This window comes from Pogona vitticeps, chromosome 1 (genome assembly GCF_051106095.1).
Source record: "Pogona vitticeps strain Pit_001003342236 chromosome 1, PviZW2.1, whole genome shotgun sequence".
NCBI classification, from domain to species: domain Eukaryota; kingdom Metazoa; phylum Chordata; class Lepidosauria; order Squamata; family Agamidae; genus Pogona; species Pogona vitticeps.
In genome coordinates, this window is record NC_135783.1 from 77,673,084 (window position 1) to 77,700,245 (window position 27,162).

The window sequence follows — 27,162 nt, forward strand, 5'->3', positions numbered from 1 at the left end:
TGGAGCATCCATCATACAAGAGATTTTGAAATCAGTGCATCAGATAAGACATCCTTCTGTGATGACCACTGTGCATGTGTGCATGCATACACACACCCTAAAGGAATCTAGCCTTAGGCTACAATTCTAAAGGCTCAGACTAATTAGGCAGATAAAGCAATGCAGTAGCAGCAGAGTGTCAAACATACTTTGGCTTTACATCAAAATCAGAACTCAGTGCTCTTGAGTAGAACTACAATGTGTTTGCTTCCAGACCTACTAGGGGCCACTAAACTAGTTTGCTATCATCATCCATCCTTCTCTCTTTGAAGACATAAAGTGGCTTACCTTGGAAGCCCAAACACCTTCTAACAAATTACTGCCCAGACCCAAAGCCACATAAATAAACCTAAAAGTTGTCAGACAAATACAACTGTCTACCACAATGGTGACTCCAAAAGAGAATTGCTGGATGAGATCAAAGGCCTATCTGGTCTAGGATTCTGTACAAACTGGCCAAGCAGATGCTACTAAGAAGTCCACAGGCAAGACAGGAATGCAGTACAATAGCACCCTTCTGCTCATCTTTCCTAGCAACTGTTATTCAGAAACACACTTCCTCTGATAATAGACATAATATATAGCCATCATAACTAGAAACCATTGATAGACCTATATTCCATAAATTTGTTTGTTTCCCCTTTTAACCATAGAACTTGGCAACCATGCCTTGGTAGTGGTAAATTTTGTATTTTTAGTAAATCTGCACTGAGTGAAGTACAGTACATCCATTTATTTGTTCTGATTCTCCCACCATTCAGCTTCATTACACTAAGGTTTGAATTCTAGCATTACGTGAGAGTGAATAAAAATTGTTGTTGTGGATTTTTTGGGCTCTTTGGCCGTATTCTGAAGGTTGTTCTTCCTAACGTTTCGCCAGTCTCTGTGGCCGGCACCTTCAGAGGACTGGAGTAGCACAGAGCACAAAGCCTTCACGAATACAGAGAATAAAATTTTTCCCTCATCAACTTTCTCCCCGCCTTCATTTCACACACCTCTGTTGTGTCCCATGTTGAAGGGAGCAGGAAAAGGTGAGGACCAAATATGAGACAGATTGACTCGATAAGGGAAGCCACAGGCTTGAATTTGCCAGAGCTAAGCAGAACTGTTAATAAGATATTCTGGAGACCACTCATTCATAGGATCATCTTAATTTGGAAGTGAATTGATAACTATTATTATTGTTATCATAACTTGCTCTTTTTTAAAAAAAGCAAAAAATCGCTAACATTCTACCTTCTCCCCTGCCCTATCCTGCATATTCTCCAGCTACACAATAGTTTTGAGGTACGATGGCTACAAGAAATCTAAAGTTTTTCCCCAAATTACATAACTGACATCTTCCTGGCGAGCTTCGCACAAGACCACACCTTCAGTTTCATTATCACTACTGTACAACTTGTCTGCAACTAGGGGTGAGGAGACTTAGCTATAAGGAAACATGTGTAAAACCAGATTTTGACAGAGTGGAAAGCACTTTGTGGATGGAGCGAATTAGTGAATTAAAACCCAAGCTCTGGTCTGCCTTTTCTACATCGCGGTGAGCAAGGAAGTCCTTCCAGATGTGGCCGCGTGTAATTCTCACCAAGCCTGGCCAGTGCAACTCATGGGGAAGGGTGATGGGAGTTGCAGTCCAAGAATAACACCTGGAGAGGTACGTTTGCCCTCTCCTGTGTTATCAACAACCAAGCGGGCGTCCCCCTTTCCACGAAGCATTTATTTCGGTCCTCTTCTTCATCCCCAGCCGTTTCATCTGGGGCGGAATTCCGCACCCCATTCGGAGACTGACATTTCACAGACGAAACTCGCGCCGCTCCAGTTGAAGGAGGGGAGAGCGGCTTCACACTGAGCGCCTCCATCTCCGAGAAGAAATTCGGGGCAGAAGCGGAGCGAATCCCCTTTTCTTCCCGGCCGTCGGCGGCTGTTCAGAAGGCTCACTAGCTAGCCTTTCCCCTGCTCACTCGATGACCTTTTGGCCTGACAAAACACCCACCCGCCGACCCACACACACGCCGCCCCGCTTCTGGCAAACGTCCCGTAAGAAGGAAACTGCCCGGTTGGGAACGAGAACTCACCGCAGACGCCGGGAGAGGCGAGAAAACGAAGCTCACTCTCGACGCGCCAGATCCTGGACTGCGCTGCCGCTGCCTCGTGGGAGAGGCTGTCAACTTGCGCCTTGTGGGAGTGAGTTCCCGTTCCCCCGCTCAGACGCTCCCCCCCCCAGTTCCTCCGCCTCCTCGCAGCCCATTGGCCGGCCCGGGGCTCCTCGGGCTCTCCCGCAAGTGACGAGGGAGGCGGTGCCCAACGAAGGTGCGGGTGAATCGGCGCCTGGGGACCGCACCGTCGAAAGCCGCGCCGCGGCCGCTGCGGTGTGTCCCGAGGCGGACTCTCCAGACCGGTGACCTGCCTAGGATGCTTTGGGGCAGTCTCATCGCAGGGCGTCATCCCCGCAAGGGTCTCACCTACAACCCGTGGCCGGCCACCTGCGAGATACCAAGACGATTGTCTTGTATATGAGGGGTGGTGACTTTGGAGGTGCGGGTGCCCGTCATGAGAGTCCCCATAGCCACCAGCCCGTCCCCATGAGGAAGGTCCAAAATGCAGGCAACTGGATGAATCAATATCAGCAAATGAGGAGCGGGCCTTTGGTCAGGTTAGTGGCTCTTCGTTGCTCATTTAGGACCATTTCTATGCACCCATAGAAAGTTCTTCACGAAAATCCATTTTAATCCCACTTGCTGTGCAGCCAAGCTCAGTGGAAACAGGGACGGCATTTGGCCATGGCAAATGATGTCGACTGCCCTATTCAGAAAGCCTTGAGAACTGGACCCTGTAAGTTCTACCTATGCCACTGCTTATTAGCCTAGACGAGAGTATCCCACCGTGTTCATTTGAATTTTGAGAAGTCTGATAATTTGTGGGGCGGGGGGGGGCGCGGTTAGAATCAATTAAGATTGGTTAAGAGTAAAAATTACTCAGAGAAATTGGATTTTTAAAGATTCTATTACTGTATTGTGACTATTTAAACTTATATCCCACCCCTAGTGCTAGAGTGTACTCTCTGGACAGTTTAAGATATACGTAATTATGCAAGGAACACATTGCCTTCCCTCCATGAGCTGGGTACTGGGAAGGATGAAAGGCTGAGCCAGCCTTGAGCCAACTACCTGAATCCATCCTATCAAACTCAGTTTGTGAGCATAGGCTTGACTGCAGTACTGCAGTTTAGCCACTGTGCATGATTACAATGAGTACATCCTCATATGGTACACAAAATGCAGGCACAACACTGTGATAATTAGCAGGGGCTATGGGTGTTGGAGGAAGCTCTTGAGAGTCCCCTGGACTGCAAGGAGAACAAACCTATCCATTCTAAGGGAAATCAACCCTGAGTGCTCACTGGAGGGACAGATCCTGAAGCTGAGGCTCCAGTACTTTGGTCATCTCATGAGAAGACTCCCTGGAAAAGACACTGATGTTAGGAAAGTGTGAAGGCAAGAGGAGAAGGGGACGACAGACGATGAGATGGTTGGACAGTGTCATCGAAGCAACCAACATGAATCTGACCCAACTCCGGGAGGCAGTGGAAGACAGGAGGCCTGGTGTGTTCTGGGCCATGGGGTCACGAAGAGTCAGACACGACTAAACGGCTAAACAACAACAACAATGGGTTCCTCTGGACCACCAGAGAAATATGGTGATAGAAAATTTAATATTTTCTATCACCATAAAGAAGTACATTTTTTAAAAAAGATCTAACTATAAAAAAGAAGGAGGTACAGTAAATTATACACAACACTTTACAGGAAACCATCTGATTGCAGTACTTACCTTAGATTTGACTGCTCTTATCTGAGATCACTAGGATGTAATCTGTCATTTAGGCAGTTTCTAAGAATCAAAAGAAACTGCACCAGAAAGAAAGATTTCTTTCCAGAATCCAAGCTCCTAAGAAGCCAGGTAAGAGATAATGGCTACCCTGATCATGTTGTAGAAAACAGCTTTGCAAAGGCAACTATACCACACACACTGACCTCCTAAGGAAAAAAAAAACCCTGCAAATGAATTTAATTTTTAAGTCAATATTTTGACTTGTGATTACATTGCTGACAAGTAACAAAGCAGCATTAAGAAATACATTTGGTACATTTTGAACAATATAGGTGGTTGTCAAGAAAGACCTTTGGTTTCTTTTAAGATAATATTGGGGACATTCTAATTAAAATGAGCTCAAGGAAAAATGAAAAGTGACCCTTTAATATTGGGCAAGAACAGCCCCTCTGCATGGTTACCTTGTAGACATTGCACTTGTTGCCAATATGCATGTAGAGTGAATCACTGCAGTGGCAAGAAATACAATGTCAGAGAATTCACCACTTACACCCACTGGGTAATATATGGCATTAGATGCCCCTATTAATAAGCTCTGTATAGGTAAAATATCTAGGACCCTTAAAGTACATATAGGGAAGCATTGAGGCAACATTAGGAATATAAGATTAGAAATGCCTCTGGTTAATCATTACATGGAAAACAACCATGCTATAAAGGATTTGCAGTTCTGGGCTATAGATGCTTTCCATACCAGTAATTATAAGGCTCCATCAAAAAAAAAAAAGAGGATGATTGACTGGATACTGAGACTGGGTACCCTGGCCCCCAAAAGTTTAAATGAGGAAATAGACTTTCTCTCTCTTCTTTCATAGGCTTACCTTGTTAGGCAGAAGGCTGTGGATTAATCAGAGTGACCCTAAATAATAGCTGTGTAAAATAACATCCATAAATAAGGGATCTTTCTCCTGCTGGAACTGTGTACAGGCCAAATAAAAGAAAACAGAGCTAATATAGACCAAAGATTCATGGTTTGTATAAAGCAGAATGGTTACATCTGTCCATTAACTGTCATAATAGACTGGATGATTCTTCTTGTTGTGAACAATGTACTGTATAAAGCTTCAGGTGGTTATATGCAATGCAATGTATAAATGCCATGAATGTAGAAGCGGTGATGTGTTGTCCCACTTTTTTGTCTCCCTCTTTGTTTTTTCACTCTGTACAGCCCCTGGAGCTGCAGTGCGTTGGGTAATTTTCAGTTGAAATAAAGGAAGATTTATTTCCTTCCATCCTGAGACTACATCCGATTTATGCTTGTGTAATGGAAATTTCTTAAATCTTGTGACAAACTGCCGCTCCTTCTCAGGTGCTGGTTGCATTCCTGGGCCCAGGCCTGATCACACGATTTTATGTGCACCCAGGAATGCAACCACCACCTCAATGACTAAACACAGCCATTGTCTAATATAACAATATGGTTTGTTTTATCCAGTCAGCTATGAAAAAATGCCCTTAAAGATTGTCCATTATTGTCTCTTTCCTCTCTGTCTATGCCTTGACTTTTTATACAATTTTGTAATAAATACCATTCGCTTCACTTCAGCTAACACACTTTGCACTGACAAAGAATATTTACTTGCTTTAACTCTACTCATACTGTTTCATGTTGCTTCGAAGCATCTGAGATATTGTAGTGTCCTGCCAAGAAAGGGGAAGAGGGCAACACCAGAATTCGTTAGTTCAGGCTACCATTTACTCTGCTTTCCTCTCCAATGGCATTCTACCTTGCCAATCCCAATGGGTACCAAACCACTCCTACTACTGTAAATATGCTGATAATTTTGTGCACCCATATTGTGAAAGCCATTGAACAAAGTGTGAGTTGCTTTTGAGTAAGCATAGATCACATTGGTTATATATGTGGTTAGGATCAGGATGTTAGGTTTTAAGGGCTGTACAAACCTTTCTGTTTTCTCAAGGAAGATGACTCGGGCCTTTCTGGAAATTGCTTTTCTCTTTCATTTTTAAGAGGGTTTTGGTTATGACTTTGCAGCAGTTTTGTGCTAGGAAATGTGGGTGCTTGTGAATTGTTACTGTTGTGGGAGGTGTTACCTTTTTTTAATGGGGCAGTGTTTGTTTCTTGCAGCTGACTGATGTTTTGTACAGTACATGGGATTTCCTTTTCTTTCTTTTTCTATGATCCTGCAAACTTTAAAAGAACAAGGATTTCTGCTTTTTATAGAGCAGAAGATGAACATTGCCATTGTGTTTAGCTGGATTTCCCCTTTGGTCTTTGAACTGTGCAACCAGTTCCAAGTTTGCAAAATAAAGGCCATCGTTCTAATTCAGGAAATATGCTTTTATCTCTGAAGAAACATACACAGAAGGCCATTATACAACACAGTTGGGGAAAGGCGCTGAAAAAGATAATATTCTTGAGTAAGAACAGGAAAGATGAAGTAATTAAAGATGAGGAACTGACAATGGTTCAGTACAAGACCAATGAATACACTTAGAGGAAGGCCATACATGGCTGTATGACTAATATGGGGACATATGGGCAATGTCAAGCTTGTGGATGGAAGTGGGCCATGGATGTCTGCAACTCAGAGAGTTAAACAGGGAGAGTTGCAATGAGGCTAGGAACTCGGCTGTCTTTGCATTTGGGAATGGGGATCTTGTGGTGCTTCCTGAATTGTCCAGTGGGTACATGTCCACGCAAGATTCTGCTATGAGGCAGGATGAGACCAACATGGTTCAAAAGCCATTGAGACTAGAACAGGGTTAAACTCCACAGTGAAGAGGAGAAGGCAGCAGTTCACATACAACCATCCCAGGAAAAAAGGATGATGTTGTTTAGTTGTTAAGTTGTGTCTGATTCCTTGTGACCCCATGGACCAGATCACGCCAAGCCCTCCTGTCTTCTACTGCTTCCCGGATTTTGGTCAAATTCATGTTGGTTGCTTCAATGACACTGGAAAGGACGATAGCAGACACTAATGAGGTAATCCAGCTCCACACTACAGATAGCTCTGATGATAGAAATGCCAGCAGATCCAGAACCTAGCAAGGCAGAGAAGGCAGAGTTGCACGTTCTCTGTTGGGGTTTCGGTTTCCCCCTTTTCAAAACAAGTGTCCTCCCCTTGGAAGCAAGGAGAAGGGACTGATGCTGGCCAGCTCAAGAAGAGATGACATGGATAATCCACACCTTTTCTCAGTGCACCTTCCAATCACTCCTAGCACATATTCTTGTGCCTGTTCCTGATGTTATGTTTCTGGGTCTTTCTGCAGCATTGGAGGGAGGCTTCACCACCAGGTCCCCTCCTCACCCTCACTTCTCTTTTGGAAAGGGAGAACTCATGAATCCTCTTGTCCCTGGGCACCCTCCCAGGAACCACAGCACGGATTACAGCCTAAGGTATAGGTGGTTCCTTCCCACTGGATTTGTGAATGTTGGGTTCCAAGACACACCTTCAGATGCATTCATTTGCATCTTGGAAAGAAGTCCAAAGAAAAAGCAAGCAGGCTTTGTGGTATTCTTCACTGCCGTTCTCAGCTGAGAGTTGAGGACAAAACCTTAAAAAATTACTTTTTTAGATCACAGCTCTCAGAATTTCGCAGCCAGCATAAATATACTTCTTAGGGAATTCTGGGCTTTCTAATAAAAATGGGGAGGATCTGTTTGAATTTCTGGGTGAAGGGGTAGCTGAACATCACATGTTTATTATTGGCTTGAATATCCCTAAGAGGTAAGCACAAGTCATTCCTCTGTAGCTCTCTCTCTCTCTCTCTCTCTCTCTCTCTTTTAAAGTAAGCTCTGGGTTAGAAAAATCTAGGCATGCAGGTATAACTTGCACAGCAGGAATGCTTTTGTCATAGGTTTCTGTATCACTTATCACTGTAAGAGGGTGATTGACTGTGCATGCTAATTTTGTTGCTTTGTGTTCATCTCTGCTGGTTGCTCAGGCACTTACCAAGGGCTCAAGACACCGAGGCACATTCCTACCTGGTTATTATGCTTACAGTTAGGCCAAAGAAATGTGGAGATTAGTATATTTAACATCAGGCAAATATGTCCATGGAATGCTGCTGAAGAAAAAGCCTGAGGCAATGTGGGATTTGCTTGTTCAGACTTTGCTATAGTGGTGGATTCTGACTTTATACTACATTATGACACGGAATGAAAGACTCAAGTGGTTAAAACTCAATTCCATATGCAAACCAAAGTGTTTTCTAATAATGCTCAGAAGAACCCTTGAAGTGAATCTGCAGGAATCTCTGTGGGGCATATAGAGTGTCATAACATCAGTTGTTAAATTACCTTGACTCACTGGTCTTGAACAGAATGTGCTGGACTGTCTGCTCTGTGCCGTATCAGAGCTAGGGATCTTCCTTCCTTCCTTCCTTCCTTCCTTCCTTCCTTCCTTCCTTCCTTCCTTCCTTCCTTCCTTCCTTCCTTCCTTCCTTCCTTCCTTCCTTCCTTCCTTCCTTCCTTCCTTCCTTCCTTCCTTCCTTCCTTCCCTCTACTGGGTTTCCTCCTCCAAATTTCATCCTTATAACAATTCTTTGAGGTAGTGTGCCTAGCAGGCAAATACAGTCTGCTCCTGCCCTGCCACCATGGCCTAAAATGAAGGATGGTGGGAGAGGCAATCCAGGAACTTCAGGAGGGCCGTATATTTTCCTATTTTCCTGGTACAGTTTGATTCTCCATTGTGTCTCCTTGACAGAGGCTGGACTCATTGATCTAGAGGGTCCCTTCCTGCTCTGCAGTTCTAAGATTAAGATTATAATCTCCATTTAAGGCCTTTAATGCTGTAGTTTAAAATACACCTGTACTTAAAGCTGCCTCTGCCTGTTTCACTGAATAATGTTGTGGGAGTTTGAACAATTCTTTCACTCTGCACACGATTTGTGATTTTTATCAATCACTGATCACAAAGTTCTCTTTCCACCCTTCCCCATTCTCAGTCAGTTTACATGTTTTATCACTGAAGGAAGCTGAGCTATTGTGGTCATTTCATTACTTTTTCTGTACTCTCTAGTTCCATTTTGAGGGCAGAAGAAGCTGTCTGATGTCAACAGGAAGCTTGGGGGCAGGGTAAAATAACAGCAGAAATTAGTTGGTAACCTTTCACATCCCACAGTGCCCCAAGCAGTAGCTCTGTTACAGTAAGTAGGCAACAGAGATTTAAGATGCATTTGTAAAGTTTCATTGATTTGCAATTCAATAAAAGTGTAACAACAGGAAAAATGCTAGAGATAGCTTATTACAAGATGGAATTTCTTGAGTGCTGAGGATGTATAATTGTCAATGGCATGGGTTTTCACACCTTACTTTGTTTTGTAATTGGTCATCAGAAGTCATGCACAGACTTCATTTGCAAGTACAATTATTTCATCACAAATCTCATTTTTTTAAAAAAAAAAACTAGCAGGTTTCATCTTCTAATGATCAAATAACTGCACCATATACTTTGGCCCCAAGAACCCTGCCTCCATCCCAAGGGGCTTTGGGTTTTCTACCTGTGTGGATCAGTTCCATATGCAGACAGCAAAGGCATAGATCATCTGAGCCCTAGTCAAAATGATGTGTGATCAGCTTGGTTGATGTCTTTTTTGCTTTGCTTAAAAGCAGTTGGACGGCCACATTTAGATCCCTGGTATAGTCAAGAGATTTAAAAATGTTTGATTGGGTCTACAGCTTTCAGAATTCCACAGTCAACATGGCCAGAGGAAAACAAAGACATGCTTCCCATCTCTGGCTATAGGACATAAGGCCTCTGTCCAAACTGGGGACCTCCTGACACACTATTTTTAATTTAATAAGTCACTGGAGTGATTTCAAGACAAAAATGGAATGACAGACCTACTTACATTAACAGACAAGCCAAGCTGTGTAACTCTTATTCCCAAATGCACACTCAGTTAAATTAGATTGGTGTCAGATTTTCAATGATGGCCTCAGATTTTAGGGATTCTATCTGATGGAAGGTATGTTTGCTTCCCCCCCCCCTTTTTTTTTTAAAGTGGTCCTGAAATGCTTTGGCTAGCATCCTGCTTCTTAACTGAAGAGAGGATGGGAAAATAGTTCATCACACATACAGCCCATTCCAACTGGATGTCTGTTCTCTGCCTGTCCTCACACTGGTTGAGAGCTTGGTCACACAATTGGTCATGCAACAGGGAACCACATAAGGGAGAGACACTTATGGGATTTTAACCTTCATATTTAAGCAACAGGATACTTACTTTCCTCTGCTTTTACCTGTTGTTGATCTACATTATTATTCTGATTGGTCCTTTTTTGGTGTGCATAAAATGAATTAAATTGTTTTATTTGGATTGCTGGTCTGGATTGGTTTTTATACTGTCACTTCTATTATATTATGTTTTTGGACCTTACTCTGCTATGTTAGTTTTATTTTTAAATTGTTTTATAATTTTACTTGGAACTTATTTCTGAAATAATTGGTTATTTATGTGGTGCATCAACCTGGAATCTATCACAATGAAAGACAGTTTACAAACAAACAAAAATTCTGTGGTTATTGTGGTTTTTCCAGACTGTTTGGCCATGTTCTTAAGGTTTTCTTCCTAACATTTCACCAGTCTCAGAAGACAGGAGTGAGAACTCCATCTATACTTTCTTGCAGTTTGTTGGATAGTTGAGTATTTATAGCTGTGGGATCAGCTTTTGTCCTTTTCAGGAGATTGGGTGATTATGGTGATCAGCATGTTTTTGTTATGGGTGTATTATTGTGATAAGGGGGAGAGATGATCTGTCACTGTGATTGATGGGTGTCGTTAGCTGGTCTTTTCTGTGCAGTGATCACTGGTAGAGTTCATTGACCTTTTGCAGGCTGTATTTTTCAGTGCTGGGAGCCAGGCTTTGTTGAGTTTTAGACTTTGAGTTTTAGACTTTTCACACAAAAGACCAGCTAATCACCCAATCTCCGGAAAAGGACAAAAGCTGATCCCACAGCTATACTGTAAGTACTCAACTATCCAACAAACTGCAAGAGAGCATAGATGGGATTCTCACTCCTGTCTTCTGAAGATGCCGGCCACAGAGACTGGTGAAATGTTAGGAAGAAAACCTTAAGAACATGGCCAAACAGCCCAGAAAATCAACAACAACCATCAGGTCCCGGCCGTGAAAACCTTTGAGAATACAAAAAATTCTGTTCCAAAAGAGAACATCAAAACACCAAAGTGAATAAACAAATCATTCCTTGACTTTGCCTGTGTGTCACAAGGGATCTGTGAGGGTGCCATGAGAAACTGTTAACTATTTCCAAAGCTTCTGTGTGTCCAAAGTGTCCAACTGGGAAGGTGGTTGCCCAGTATGACTCTGTGTGATTAAGATGCTTCTTCTGGAACACAGTCATTCTGGATCAGGTATGATGAGACAGACTATTCAGTCACTCCTGACATAGGGAGACAGCAGAATGACTAGCCTCAGAGGCAGCGACCTGTTGCATCCCTTTATGAATCATTGCTCTGGGCTGACCTTCTTGTCAGAAGCGGCCAACTGGAACATAGAATACTGCCATTTACTATGTCCCTCTATCCCATCTATGTTTTATGGCCATTCATTCCACTTCCCCCAGCAACTTTCCAGATACTTTCACAAACTTGCTGCCTAATTCTTCTAACTGAAGATGCCAGGGATTGGATACTTTATGCATGCAAAGCATATGCCCCACCTTGAAATAGGTTTTAGTTTATTTAGATACCTGCAGTTTATATTTTGCTATTGTTAAATGTGGAAAGGTATGTTATGATGTCTACCAAATCTTCATAAGCAGGCTGAATAGCTTATTTTTCACTTTTGATATTTAATTTACAATATTTAATGTTCAGTTGTGAAACACAATATATAAGCTGCACTATCGTATGTAAAATACCATAGGCAATTGCAAGCAGCCTGACAGCACTTCACAAATCAATCAATCAATCAATCAATCAGTCAGTCAGTCAGTCAGTCAGTCAGTCTGTCTGTCTGTCTGTCTGTCTGTCATGTATGTATGTATGTATGTATGTATGTATGTATGTATGTATGTATCTATCTATCTATCTATCTATCTATCTATCTATCTATCTATCTATCTATCTATCTATCTATCTATCTATCTATCTATCTATCTATCTATCTATCTATCTATCTATCTATCTATCTATCTATCTATCTATCTATCTATCTATGGGCTGCCATGATAGATGAAGTGTCCGGTGAGTCCATTATAGTATTTACTCCAGAGGTATACAAGTATGGATCTCCCAAAGACAATGGTCAAGGTCTCCAGAAATTGTAGTCCAAGATCATTTGGGTGCCGAGAAAATCTTGAGAAACAGTAGTTTCCCCAACACAGAGCACATAGTCCAGGTCTCAGGCAGATGGATGTCCTTCTTTTACATTATTTGCTTCTTGGTCCTTCTAACTGGATATCCTAGCCATTAAGTCAGGTACAGTGATCATGGACTATATCTACAAGTGAGGCCCCCATTCCATAACTGTTTTACAGTTTATGGACAGATGGTTGTTGTGGATTTTTCTGGCTCTTTGGCCACGTTCTGAAGGTTGTTCTTCCCAACGTTTCGCCAGTCTCTGTGGCCAGCATCTTCAGAGGACAGGAGCCAGAACTCTGTGCTCTGGTGCAGTTTGTTTGGATAGTTGAGTATTTATAGCTGTGGGATCAGTTTTTGTCCTTTTCAGAAGATGGGTGATTGTGGTGATCAATGTTTTTTTTGTTGTTGTTGTGGGTGTATTGTTGTGATAAGAGGGAGAGATTATCTGTCACTGTGATTGATGGGTATCATTAGCTGGTCTTTTGCGTGCATTTAATGTTTATGGGCACCTTGATTTATTATTGACTAGTAGCATATGAGTGTGAGCTGCCCAATTGCTTTCACTTGCAGTTGTAGCAGTTAAGATGAACTTAAGATGCCAACTTCCCTCCTCAAGACACCCAGCAACACTGTACTCCTTCTCTCAGTATATGTTGGAGTTTTATCTACAACATTGCATGCTGTCAATAGTTTGAGTGACTGGGAGAGACTTATCTAGACTAGGATGATTGTCTGTCCAGCACTAAGCAATTGTCCCTTCCAGCTTTTGAATTCAAAGAGAGCCTCACCCCTGTGCTAAGTGTTCTATGAACCTTTTCTTTCATTGGTTGTTGGCAGTTGCTTGTTGCTGTCGATCTGTTCAGTTGGTTGCTAGTATGTGTGCAGTTAAGAAAGCAGTATATACACACCTGTAATTTTAAACAACTATAAAAAAAATTAAATTCTTTCTCCTACAAATAGACTGCTTTATTGAGAAATTAAGTGCCAATTAATGAGAAAGGGGTGGACTCTGGGGAACTTGAGGCTATTCTTCTCTGGGGAACTATGTACGTCTACTGTGTAGACAAAAGAGAATTTTGCCAGAAATTCAAACCTCTGCAATAGTATAAAGGGGGGAAAAGCAGGACTGGTGAGATGTTATTAAATCTGTTTTTTAAAAGTAGAACTGTAAGTCCTGGAGACTTCCTTATATTTGGTATTTCTGGAAACATTCAGAAGTGGTAGTTCTCTTTCCTCTCCCTCTCCCTCAGGGTCCCCAAAAATGGCCTGGGACTACATGTAGTTCACAGACTGTGTAATTCCCATTCTGGGACTAAGCTAACTGCAGGCTTAAAAAACCCAGCTGCCTCTCAGGTTTGTTTCTCTCCCCAAAAGACACAAAATTAACTATAATTTACAAAATTAACTGGATTACTGTATTTATCTGGCTTGAAAGGAGACAAACCAGAGGGCCAGTGTTTGCTAGACTGATCAATCTACTATGGACCTAGGAGGAAAGCAATAAACTATGGACCTAGGAGGAAAGCAATTCTCTTGAATTCCATGTTGTCATGATGTCCAGGTGTTGAACTTATGGAGTAGACAATTCTTATTTGACCTTCTTTAGTACAAAAATCTGTTTCAGGTGGGAATGTGATGTTCCCAAAAGAAAACCAACATCCACTACTAAGAAAATAAGACATTTGAGGGTTCTTTGAGGCATGAGAAAAGAGAAATCTTCCACAGTTTGTTTCCCGTTTTTTTCCAACTCATATTTATCCTCTTGAAAATGAGAAGTTGATATCCTGTTGATGTTTGCACTACAGAAAATATAAATAGCCCTGTTTTTTTTCAGGAGGGAACTTCACCAACTGAAACGTTTTGTTTAATTTTAATGAACTGTCTCACTTTGGTGAAGAATTTCCTCTTTTGAAAGTAATTACAGTATGACTGAGCTAGATGCTGGGTATTTTCCCACCCACATATGTGCTGAGCATAATGCTGAATTTATGGTTATAAATTCTAGGATCAATACATAATTAGTATAGTTTTAACTGCTTCACAAATAGTTTTCAGTGGGTCAGATATAATGAATGATAATGCTTACTAAGATATAAACATAGCTATTTTAAATGTATAATCTCTGTACACCAATATTTTCATTGAAAGTGCATGTGTGTTCAGAGGAATACCCATGAAGATTTGTGCCTACTAAAATGAATATGGAAAGAGACATGCCTCAGATGGGTTAGAATAGATCGGATATTGGATTTGGGCTCAGGATGTTCAGATTCTGAGTACAGTTTCAAGGGCTACATCTCCTCTTATTGGTTACATGGTTATCTGCTCCATTGTTTAGAACAGGGACCGAGAACCCTTTTTCCTCCTTTTGAGAGTCATATCCCCTTTGGAGGAGGGCTACTCTGCCAGCTATGAGTGGGGTTGGGGTCTTAGGGTCAAAAGACAGCATACACCCTTGATCTCATCCAGCAGTCTGCTGTAAGAGGGACAGATGGCTCTTTCCAAAGGTCTGAACTGATCATTTGCAGAGGACTTATTATTTCAATGCGTTTTGGAGCATAGTCTCCAAAAATGGATTCATCCTTTTGGAACTCAGTGCCAAATAGATGTTGCGCCTAGAATCTCTGCAAGATATAATCATAATACATCTTTAAAATATATAATGAATTTCCATATTTGATGAAGAATAGAATGTAGAATGCAAAGACATATGTGAGATCCACCTATCAATCTAAACTGTTTATGCTTTCAGCTCATTGTACCCCTGTAGATCATTTATAGCCAAACACTGTAAAAAAACATAGAAGTGCTTACTACAATGAGATAGGTGAGTTTTAATTATAGATAGGAAATGGAGATGGGCACAAATTAAAAAATGAATCACAAAATTTGTTCAAACATTGCTAATTTGGTGGTTCATATTTGTATGAATCAATGCCCCGAATGAATACGAATCAGTGAATTTTTAGCGATTTTTTAATTTTTTGATTCATGTGTCTATAAAACAGCCCCTTAGGCACCTATATACAGTGGTGCCTCGCTTAACGGGCGCTCCGTTAAGCGATGAAATCACTTAGCAATGACTTTTTCAGAGTGTTTTTGCGCTTCATTTAGCGATGGTACCTATGGGCGATTTTCGCTTAGCAATGGCTGGGACCATGCTTCGCATAGCGATTAAATTTTGGATCCCTTGTTTCGCTTAACGATGGTTTAAACAGCCTCATGTTTGCTGTTTTTTAAAATGTTTTTCTATTATTTATAAAGTTAAAGTTTACTGTTTAAAATGTTTGAAATCATAAAGTGCACTTAATAAACCCTTTGTTAACCAAATTTGACTTTGTTCTGACTCTTTTAATTTGTTGTTGTATTTTTCCCCCATTGAGGTGCATTGAATAGGTTTCAATTGGGGAACCGCGTTTCGCTTAGCGATGTTTCCTGTGGCGATTTTCACTTAAGGATGGCAATTTGTTCCTGTTGGGACAGATTATCCAGTTTTCAATGCATTTCAATGGGAAACCGCATTTCGCTTAGTGATGAAATCGCTTAGCAGCGATTTTTTTGGAACGACTTAACATTGCTAAGCGAGGCACCACTGTACACCAAAAACACAGAGAGGCTTCTAATGACTCTCCTCTACAATCCCTCCAAGACTGGTGAAGATTGGGTTTCTCCAAGCCAGTTGCTAAAGGGCACTTCCCAGGTGGAACACACTTTGTGGGTGTATAACTTGGATGTGGAACACCCAATGTTCACCAAACATGGGGGGATTGTAGAGGAGAGTGAGGGAAAGCTTCCCTGCAAATATGGTGTCTCTTGGTGGACATTTTGTAGGATTTTAAAGTTAAAAAAATGAATTGACAAATTGATTCATCGATTCATCAGAAAAAAATTATAAAATTGTCAACCTTCATGAATCATGCATCAGAACAAAGTACCATTTTTCTGATTTGTGCCCATCTATAATAGAAAATATATTTTCTTATGCATATGCTTAGGTTCCTGTGACAAAAGAAGCTCTCTCCTTTCTCCACTTGTGTATTAGAATGTTCTCCTAACAAAGAACATGCCCAGACATGCCAAGGTCTTGAAGACTCCAAAACTTACATTTCTGCACATTCAGGCTAAATTTTTTCCATTTAGATATGAGGGTTGAACTTTACAATGTTCTTAGTATGTACTTAGAAGAAGTGGTCCATCAAGTGGTGAAAAATGTGTTCCATAGCACATGATCTTCCTCAGCTGTATAACTTTAATTTACTTTGCTTCTTTTGTGATTGGTCAATTAAAGGTAAAAATAAGTTGACTTTGCAAATTTGATTTCTGGCACATTTACTTCTACAGAAATCCCATTCTCAGAATGTCAATGAGAGGAAATATGCATTTATTTGTTTGTTTGTTTTCCTCTCTGTGTTTAGTTTGACCTATTTCAGCTATGATACATAGGAACTGCAGCAGTTGGTCAATTTGAATTTACTGCTTGTGGCATATTTGTGGTCTCATTTGCCCACCCCCACCACCCCATCTGCAATCTATTTGATGATATTTATGGACGCTTTGTGTTCGTTTTCATTTAAAAATCCACGGACAATTTTTAATACTTCTATCTACTTGATTTTTTTTCTAATTACACTGATTTAGAAATAAACATTAATCTCTTGTTTTGCTTACCCTTAGGATTGGCTTCATCCCTATTTTGGGATGGTGTGGTCGCTTTTTAAATATTTTATTTTTAAACTACTAGGAATACGGTAAGGAATACAAAAGGTAAAAGGAAGTGGAAGGGATGGGAAAAGGGTTTTAAGGATAGGAGAACACAAAGTATACAATCATCCAATCTAGTCATATTAAGTATACAAGCATCTAATCATTTTTCAATGCAAAAAACAGCAACTTTATACTCTTTTTTTACTCTTTGATTATCCTCTAAATATCAGCTTATATTCATGTTTTAATTTAAATCTAAGTTATTCCAACTCTATCAGGAAATCGAGACCAATTATAAAATATATCCCCTCTTTCAATTTCCTTCTGTCTTGGACATACGTTCAGCACGCCTGAAAAAGTATCCATTTCTAGCACTTCCCATATTTTCTCAGTACCCTTCTCTTGTTTCTGTGACTCTATTTTCTTCAGTTTGGGGGAGATAAAATTGAATCCAGGACAGTAATCTGATTTTTAACATCACCTTTTCTGACTATTGTAGCTAAATAGCTCACAGGGTAACTCCCCCTGCTCCGAAGACAAGATTTTATTTTCAAAGTCCCACACAAACTAGGAAGAAAAATCCAGACTAAGCAGCATTCACAAAATTTCAGTCCCTTAAAGTCTGTTCAGTAGTATTTCCTCTGGGATTTTTTTCCAGAAACACAAAATTTTTCTGTCTCACTGCCCGTCTGTGACCTTGAGCCAGCCTGCTGTTTAAGAATCAGTTTCGCTTTGAAGAGGCAGGCTGGCAAGCACGACTCACCACTCCTTCTCTCTTCTTTCAGTCCACACTAGTTTCTTTTACATCTTAATGAGGTTATTCATAAATCAAAGGCTTACTTTGTTACTGTGTATTTTCAGCCGTATTTTTGTTCTCCTCTCCTCAGGGAATTGGGGGTGGAGTTTCTCACAGCTTTCATAAAATGGTCTCCTATCTGTGCTCGGGTGAATTTTCAGAGGGAAGAAAAATCAGGTTGCTGCCCAATCTTCTACAATCTGGGCTCACCAACTGCTTCAGGTAGACCTCTCCTGGTCTCCCCTTCGGTCCCCCCTTTCTAGAGGGACCCCAGACCGAGCGGTTTCAGCTGTTCCTGGGAGCTGTTTCCGGCAGCTGCTGGCTTCACTGCGACCAAGCTCCGCCTCCAGGATGGTATGATAACATGGTTGTAGTGTTCACCCTTTGTTAGGTATAAGTCATGTATTATTCATGTCTATGCTAATGTGGTTTAGAGGCAGCGCCGATGCTAATGTGGTTGAGAGACAGAGCTGAGAGAGAGGTAAAAAGGTGGAGCCTGAGAGGAGGAGTCAGTTAGTCAGGAGAGTCAGTGAGTTAGTCAGAGGCAGAGGCAGAAGAGATAGAGATTGAGTTAGAGACTGGTTAAGATAAATAGATAGAGAAGGTGGAAATTATATGGCGAGAAAATAGTATGTACATCTGAAGAACTTCTGTAATTAGTAAATTGACTTCACTTTAATAAATAAGTTTTGTTTGAATTCACCATACAAGTGTCTGATCAAACGTCATTTATTTTGTAGATTGAGGTAATCCACTGGTGGCAGTGAAAGGAAAACACGACTGGAACCTTTGTGAGGGCACAAAATGTAGGTGCCTCAAGGAGGTGATTATCACAATGGTTGTTGAGAATTTTGTTGAGAGTTTGGAAATATCCTTTTTTCTCTCTCTCTCCATAAGCAGCATGGACTTTGATATGTGCAATATATGAGTGATTTAAGACTCATATGTGAGGCAACTGCTTATCTCTAGGGAATGGGGAGAAAAGGGTTTTGCAGTTAATCCCATCTTACACAGTTCTAGGTGCATACACAGAAGTTTTCAACAGTTATGCTTTGCATTAAAATACACATTTCAGTCCAAAGGTCACAGATTTCCAGCACCAGCAGGAGGTGGGCTCATGATCTTTGGATTCATTTCCCACCCTATGACTATATGAAGACTACAAAGACTCACTACAGCTAAATCTACTTGCGATTACATTTGATTGAAAGCAATGCCACAAGTTAGCCACAATTAATGTACAGTGGTGCCTCGCTTAACGATTACCTCGTTAAATGATGGATCCGCTTGATGGTGAGGTAGCTATCACAAAACAATGTTTCAATGGCCAAAAATCGCTTTACGACAATCAGTTCCCTTCTTCGGGAACTGATTCTTCACATTACAATGATCTGAAAACAGCTGATCGTCGGGTTTCAAAATGGCCGCCCGCTGTGCAAAATGGCTCCCCGCTGTTTTTAGGAGGCATTTTTCGCTTTACAGGCACCGGAAAATGGCCGCCCTGTGGAGGATCTTTGCTGGACGATTAGGTATTTAGCCCATTGGAATGCATTTCAATGGGTTTTTTATTTTCGCTTGACAAGGATTTCGTTCTACAGTGATTTTGCTGGAACAGATTATTTTGTCAAGCGAGGCACCACTGTAAATTCTTTTGATTTCAAGGAGATAAGCCTGGACAATTTGCACTAGACTCTTTCTCTTTAGTTTGAGTGTCTTTTCTCTCACATCCAACTTTCCCCAAAAGGCCTACATCTATAAGCCTCTTCATCATGCTCTGGCAGAACAGCTTTACTTCTGCTGTAATAGCTCTCTATTGCTGTTCTGTTTGAGAGCAGATGTATAGTGTGGTCAAATCCTGTGAAGTTCTTCACATTAATTCAGCATGTTGCACAAAGACATATCTTGATATTTCCTACCCTGTTTCTCCAAAAATAAGACCTAACCTGAAAATAAGCCCTAGTATGATTTTTCAGGATGCGTAGTATAAGCCCTACCTTAAAAATAAGTCCTAGTTAAGTAAAACCCCGCCCTCCACCATTGTGCAGCATTGTGCAGAAACCAGAAGATGACATGACCAGATAGGCGAGACATAAATAAATAAATAAATAAATAAATAAATAAATAAATAAATAAATAAATAAATAAATAAATAAATAAATAAATAAATAAATAAATAAATAAATAAAATGAAACATCCCCTGAAAATAAGTCCTAATGCGCTTTTGGGAGCAAAAATTAATATAAGATCCTCTTTTATTTTCGGGGAAACATGGTATATGAAACATAACATTTTCAAACACACAGCTTGCTGAATGTCTGCAATGCTGGCATCACTTAGGCTGTTTAATTGCTAAACATTTGGTCTTTAATAGCAGTTCCATGCCCAGCAGCCCGTTCATGTTGTTTCCAAAAAGAAAGAACGCAAGAGAGCAGAGGTATCTGAAGCAAGGTCAAGGGACTGGAAAGGAGTTTACTTTCAGTGTAGGTGTCCTCCATTCAACATAGGCTCTCGGTTGCCGATGACCCTTCGCTTTTTACATGATCCAGATAAAGTCTGCAACTACTGGAAATTCCTGCCACACCCGTCCTATGAACTGAAGAATGTAGTCTTCATTCTGTTCCTTCCCCAGGCATTTGCTGAAAAAGTACCTTTGGGCTTTCCCGACAGAAACAGTGTGTTAGGAAAGCAGAAGGCACTCTTGTCCCCGCCCCCAGATTCTAAATATTGAAATTAATGCTACATAAACTGGAACAGTAAGATTATTTGTTTATGTTATTTCTATGTCCCCTTTCTCCTCATGGGGAACTCAAGATGGCTCTCAACTGTTAAAACCATACTGTTGCTGCTGCTACGGTTGTTATGTGCCAGAAAGTAATCTCTGATTTATGGCAATTCGCAATCTCCAACATGCCCTGCCTTATAATAACTCAGCTCAGCTGTTGTAAACTCAAGTCTGTGACTTCCTATAAGTTGTCAATCCATCTCATATTTGGTCTTCTTGTTTTTCTGCTTCCTTTGACCTTTCCCAGCATTATTGTCTTTTCCAGAGAAACTTTCATTCTGTGCCCAAAGTACAACAGACTCAGTTTCATCATTTTTGCCTTCAGAGATGATTCAGGCTTGATTTGCTCTAGCACCCACTTGTTTGTTTTTTAGGCAGTCCAGCATATCCACAAAACTTCCCTCTAGCACCATATTTTAAATGAATCAATTTTCCCCCTGTCACACCTCTTCACTGTCCAGCTTACACATCTGAACATAGTGTTTGGGAATGCAATATTATGGATGATCTTTGTCTTGATCTCCATTGAAACATCCTTACATTCCATAAACTTTTCTAATTCCTTTCTTGCCACCCTTCCAAGTCTCTGCCTTCTTCTGATTTTTGTGGCTGGAGTTTCCATTTGGATTGATGACTGAACCAAAATATACAACATTTTCCAGTATTTTAATTTCTTCATTGTCAACATTAAAGTTGTGTGGTTCTTCTGTATTCATGAGTTTTGTCTTCTTAATGTTCAAATGTTGTCCTGCTTTGGCACTTACTTTTTTCACTTTAATGAAAAGTCATTTCAAGCCATTGCTGCTTTCAGTAAGATAGTGTCCTATGCATATCTTAAATTATTGATGGTTTTTCCACCTATTTTCATTCCTCCTCCTAGTCTGGCTTTCCGTATGATAAATTCTCCATATAGATTGAAAAGATACTTCTCATGTCCCATGTTCCAATTGTATATGCTATACAGACTCAGACTTCCCTTTCACCTGACCTGTGCATCCCTGACACACTTTAAAAGTCTAGCACTGGGCTATTTTATTTGTGAGAACACTGAATGTAAAAACAATTGCAGCTGTTATTTGTACTGCATCTTTCAAGAATAAATGAATTTATATTGTGTAACTTGTTTGTCTTTCTCTGGATAGAGTTGGGCAAATTAATTGTTCCCCAGCTACAAAGTAGAAAGTGCTGTGAAGGAGAATAACATCAGCCGGTGCTCACCTGTAACTTGACCTGAAGTTGAAGGCTTACTTTAAAATCCATTGATTAAGATGCTCCACGTCCTGTGAGTAAACCCGTCGTCCTGTTGGGATTATTTTGGGCTGTTCCAGATTGGATTGTTTGTTTCCCCTTAAAAGACTAGATTGTACACTGATTTTATCAGAAATCTCCCTGACATGCAGACCATGTTCCTCCTTATCTCACTTTGTACCCATTTCCACTTTGAGGGCTTCTCACATCTTTTTGCTCTTCTTAAAACCAAAGTTTATTATTTATACTGCTTTTTACCAGGAGTAGTAGTTTAGTGCTATATGAATTCCGAAGAGAAAGCACTTAGTGCCTAATGCATTAGCCAACAAATAATATAGAAATACATCACCTCCAACACACCTCTCTCTACTATATTTCATGGGGTGTTGGGGGTTGAACTCTGTCAGACTGTACAGGATGACTTTTTTTGTAAACCTTGAGATGGGACACACACACACACACACACACACACACACACACACACACACACACACACACACACACACACACACACACACACACCCCTCTGCTAACCAGACTATGTAAAGTTAGCTCCCTACATTGATGTATATGTAGGGGGAGGCATCACCATTGTGGAACTGGAGGGTGGGGGGACAGTTTCTGTGGAGCTGTGGCAGTCCCATTCCATGCCCCACTGACACTCATGTCAGACCCCAAATGGGAACTCCAGTCTCCAAGAGTTGTACTTTGCCCGTGTACTAGAGGGAGGTATGAATTAATAAATTAATTGCAACATTCATCAAAAATCACTAATTTGGCAGTTTGTATTCATCAGAAGCGACACCTCTGACAAATATGAATCAATTAATTTTTAGTGATTTTTTTATTCATTGGGCTATAAAACGGCACCCCACGCACCCAGAGACATAAAAACACACAGAGAAGCTTCCCCAATTCTCCTCTGTATGGATGCTCTTTGACCATAGCTCCCATCAGCTCTAGTCAGCAGAGGCAATGGTGATAAATTATGGGAGCTGCAATCTTACAACAAGTTCTCTACACCTGCTTGAGAATGAGTGGATTTCTATGACTTTGCACTAATCCTGGTACTTTTTTCTCCATTCAGATAGAAGTGAATGGAACAGACATTTCTCTTCCTCCCTCCAGTCATCTTTAGCAGTGGTTTCCAACCTTGAGTAACCCAGGTGTTCATGGACTACAATTCCCTGAAGTCTTCACCACTAGATGTGCTGGCCAGGGTTTCTGGGAGTTGCAGTCCAAGAATATCAGGGTGACCCAAAGTTCCCCTCCTCCTTACCACAGCTGCATACAATATGCTGCAAAGAGAACAACAGAATTAGTTTTTGCCCAGCTCTATAAAATAGGTTGAGCCAGTTCTGCAGTAATCATTTAGTTATTGATTACTTGGAAACATAGTTAGAATTTCATTTTTCATTTATCCCCAAAGGCATTGACCGCAAGCAACAGGTCCAGCATTTCTGAATTCCTCGTGAAAACAACTTGGCATCTATCCCAAGCTTTTAAAATTCATCACTTGAACATGGCTTCTTAATAGCTGCCAAGCAAGTTAAGACTGCATCAAATACCAGAACATTGAAGGGAAAGAATGTGTCTTGTATATTTACGAAAAAGATGGCAAGTACCTGCATATACTGTAACTGACTGCCGCTAACCATAAAGCAATTGCGCAAAACAGAAGAAAGAAGAATAAGAAGAGGAGGAGAGGAGGAGGAGGAGGGACACATTTTCGGCTGTCAGAGAACCCAGGATCCTGTCATGCTGTTCACAGGATTGTTGACTATACAGTCCATTTTCTTCATCATGGGCCCTGTTTTGCTGAACAGCCACTCTGCACTGGAGGAAACATCTAGATCAGGCTTGTCCAACCTGCGGCCCAAGGGCCGCATGCGGCCCAGGTCAGCTCGTAATGCGGCCCAGTGCAATTTTTTATTTTTAAAGAAATTCCAAAGTTTCAAGTTACACTGCCGGTGCTTGCGGCCGGAATGTGGCCAGGGCATGTCACAACAATAGAGGAGGTGAAAGGGAAGGAAGGAAGGAGTGGGAGGGGAGGGGACGGGGGCTGTGTGACTGCATTGCGCCATCCCCGTCAATAGGTGGACCCCCTCCTGGCCCCATAAAGCCGCCGGAGTCGAAGCTGGCAGCCTCTGCTGTCTGAGATCGCAGCTGCCGGTAAGCACGCTTGGAGCGGGGTTGCGGAGGACGGCTAGGGCTGCCCCCCCATGCAGCCCAAACCAAATGTATGTGCGGCCCAAACCAAATTTTCATCTTCTAATGTGGCCCAGGGAAGGTGAAAGGTTGGACACCCCTGATCTAGATGGCGTTCTGATCCAAATTAATAAAAACCATTTGCTAGAATCCATTTTCCAGTATGCAAGCCTAACGGTTACCTGGAAACAAACATCTGAAATAGAATTTTTGTTATGGGTTGTGGTAGTCTAATAAAAGTATTATCTTGATACAGATTTTGGATCATGAGTATGGTAACTAAAATACTGCTTTTGAAAGTATCATAGGGGCAGATGATTTCTCCCTCACTTCCACTTAATAATAATTACCGTACTCCTTAGTAATTATTAATAATGGTGAGTCATTATTAGCCCCAGTGAGGTTTTGTGGTCATATCCCTGTCACTTTATTGATCACACCACTCTAACTTTGATATCTTTGTTGACTTTAAAACCTGGAGATATATATTTCTCTTTCCCCAGCATGCACCAGGGGCCACTAGCTCAGCACTGTGGTGTTTTTGCGTTTTGTCCTTCTGCACAGCTAGTGTACCAAAAAGCTAAACCTGATAAGTGACGACGGGAAAGATCCAGTGTGTGCTTGCACTTGGGCCCATAATGGCGTTTGAAGCAAGATACAGAGTGGTGAACCAGTAGTTTGACTTGTGTGTTTTCTTGTTGCACAAGCTTTGGCAGCAGTGGCCCAGGGACTGGATGGGAAAAAAATCCCCATGGCCTGACAGAACCTTCCACAAGTCCCAGCAGCACCAGCATAACGCCTGGAAAAACTTGCCGTGTATCATGTGTGCTGTAGATAACACTGTGTGGGATGTCACATGTCAGCTCTATTGGGAAGGGTGATAATTGTTGCAACTGTTAGGCATTTTGCCCCAAAATGAGATGTTCTCCCTACATGGGGGGTTGCCATGTTACATGGTTAGCTAATTTTATCCAAATTCTGGGCACTTCACTTGGTTTTCAAGTATGTTTATGTCCACAGTAATGGGCACTGTGAGAGGCAGATTTTGTAATAAGAAAGAGATTTAGAAGTTACAGTACTTTAGTTGGCTTAGTTTTTCTCTTAGGAGATGCGTTGCTCAGTTGCTTTTCTGACATGCTGTGCCTGTATGCTTTGAAACTATTCTAACAGCCATGCTGATGTGTGAGGATTAAGTAGATTAGCTTAGTTTTTGTTGTTTACTGGTATGTTCTCTCAGCTGCTTCAGCTTTGGTCTCAAATATATATATACTGTACACACACACATATATTTTGCTCCAAGTGTTTTTGAAACCTTTTTTAAACTTTCTGAAATTGTTGTCTTTTTGCCTTTTCATTACCTTTACAAAAATATATATATTTTTTCTCCAACCAATGATCTAGATTTTTCACTCAGAGAGTTTGTGGTACTAAAACTAGGTCTTCCCTTGACCAACTACTGGGAGCTTGGTACTTTTGTGGGTGTGGTGACAATTTTACTTTGTAAGATGGGCACAGGGCTGCTGAGTGCTTAACCTTGTAAATTTTTGAACTCCATGGAACCATTGCCCAGTCAGGGTTGGCAAGGAGTGTTGGGAAGCTCTGAGACCAGGCAGGTTGACTAGCCATTTGACTCTCTTGGACTCATCCATTCCAAAATAAATGGGGTAGTGTGGCTCAACAGCTAGAGATGGAGTCCCTGAGCCCTAGTAATCTGTCACAGTATGTTCTAGCACTGAACTGAAACTTTTGTTAAAAAAGAAACAGTTTGCAGACAAGAGGAATCCCATTGAGGGCATCTGATAAATTGTCCATGGAAGCTCACATTAAAATATAATAGTTAGTCTTTGAGATGCCACATGGCTTTGTCTTGTTTTGTTTCTTTGGATTTTGCCTGATAAATTCAAATTCATCTGTGCCCAATCCAATGCAAATTGTGGAGTAAATGAACACTCTTTGTCTCACCTGTGAAGATGGTCTTTGTCATCTGAAAATTTAATGCTAACACAATAATTTTGATCTGATCCTTTTGTCTCATATTTCCACTGGAATATTCAAGTTTATTTACTATTTCATCCATCAAGTTAATTTCCAGGTGCTTAATTTACATTAATCACAGTCTCTAGGCCACCCACATGTAGTTCAACTGCTTTGCCTTGATCTATGGAAACAGTTATGTCTTTATTTAAATACGTATTTGACTGGAATTTTATGTGCTCAGTCCTTATGTTTAGGTAACAGGTGGAAACATTCTGAAACTCTTCCTGATGAACAGTTCAATTTTTCCTGTTTGGAGGTCTAATTGGCTTTAGTGGAGCTGACATGCAGTTAAGTGGGCACAGAACTGCAGCTGAAGCTCCCACCAGTTACCACTACAAAACCAGTCCTGACAGATAAGCTACTGGATATTGCAGCGATCACCCTGTCATGCATATTCAGCAGTGGATTTGCATGAACCAATAGGGAGCTGTTGGGAGGAGGAGCCAGCTATATAGAAGTGGGGCTGAAACAGAGCAAAGGAAGACAAAGTTTTGAGAGAGATAGGGAAGAAAGGAACTTTTACTGACCAGGAATGGGTCAGCAAGTTAAGCAGTTTTGTCAGGCTTGTGATATGTGACAGAGAAGGGGTACTGGAAACAACAAAACTAGGGCTAAACTGTGCCCTTTACCTATTATTTCAACCCCATTCCAATGGTTAGGTTTAGACATCATAGGATCCCTGCCACGAGCTACCGAAAGAGGAAATACAGTAAATTCATATTTTTAGTACTTAGGCATCCTTCAGTCTCGAAAGACTATGGTAGCGTGCTCTGTATGGAGGACTTGGAACAGCGTCTAGTGTGGCTGAGGAGGCCAATTCGAGAGTGACAATCCCTTCCACACTGGAGACAAATCCAATCTGTCCCCTGTCCAGCTCCCTGGTTTTGCTTCCTTTGTGACTTCCTCTTTGCCTCAGCCTGCTGGACAAGGGTCTCTTCAAATTGGGAGAGGCCGTGATGTACTGCCTGCCTCCAGGCTGAACGATCAGATGTCAGAGTTTCCCATCTGTTGAGGTCTATTCCTAAGGCCTTCAGATCCCGCTTGCAGATATCCTTGTATCGCAGCTGTGGTCTCCCTCTGGGGCGATTTCCCTGCACTAATTCTCCATATAGGAGATCCTTTGGAATCCGACCATCAGCCATTCTCACAACGTGCCCAAGCCAG

At 41.3% G+C, this 27,162-nt stretch overlaps 1 protein-coding gene and 1 long non-coding RNA gene across 3 annotated transcripts in view; one reads left to right on the forward strand and one right to left on the reverse strand.

The window, feature by feature from the left end:
* The window catches only part of STX11 (syntaxin 11), a 12,000-nt gene extending 9,765 nt beyond the window's left edge, over positions 1-2,235 (reverse strand). Inside the window, exon 1 of the mRNA XM_020812097.3 lies at positions 2,115-2,235. The gene's annotated coding sequence lies outside the window, so the exon portion shown is untranslated. The remainder of the gene's footprint in view (positions 1-2,114) is intronic.
* LOC140705995 (uncharacterized) lies at positions 2,091-26,510 on the forward strand. 2 transcript variants are annotated; one of them, XR_012085666.2, is made up of 3 exons: positions 2,091-2,692; positions 18,463-21,787; positions 23,183-26,510. It is a non-coding gene; the product is annotated as an uncharacterized LOC140705995 (long non-coding RNA). The 2 variants fall into 2 exon arrangements; XR_013540582.1 differs by lacking the exon at positions 2,091-2,692 and having other exon boundaries at positions 15,737-21,787.
* Positions 26,511-27,162: the final 652 nt, after the last annotated feature.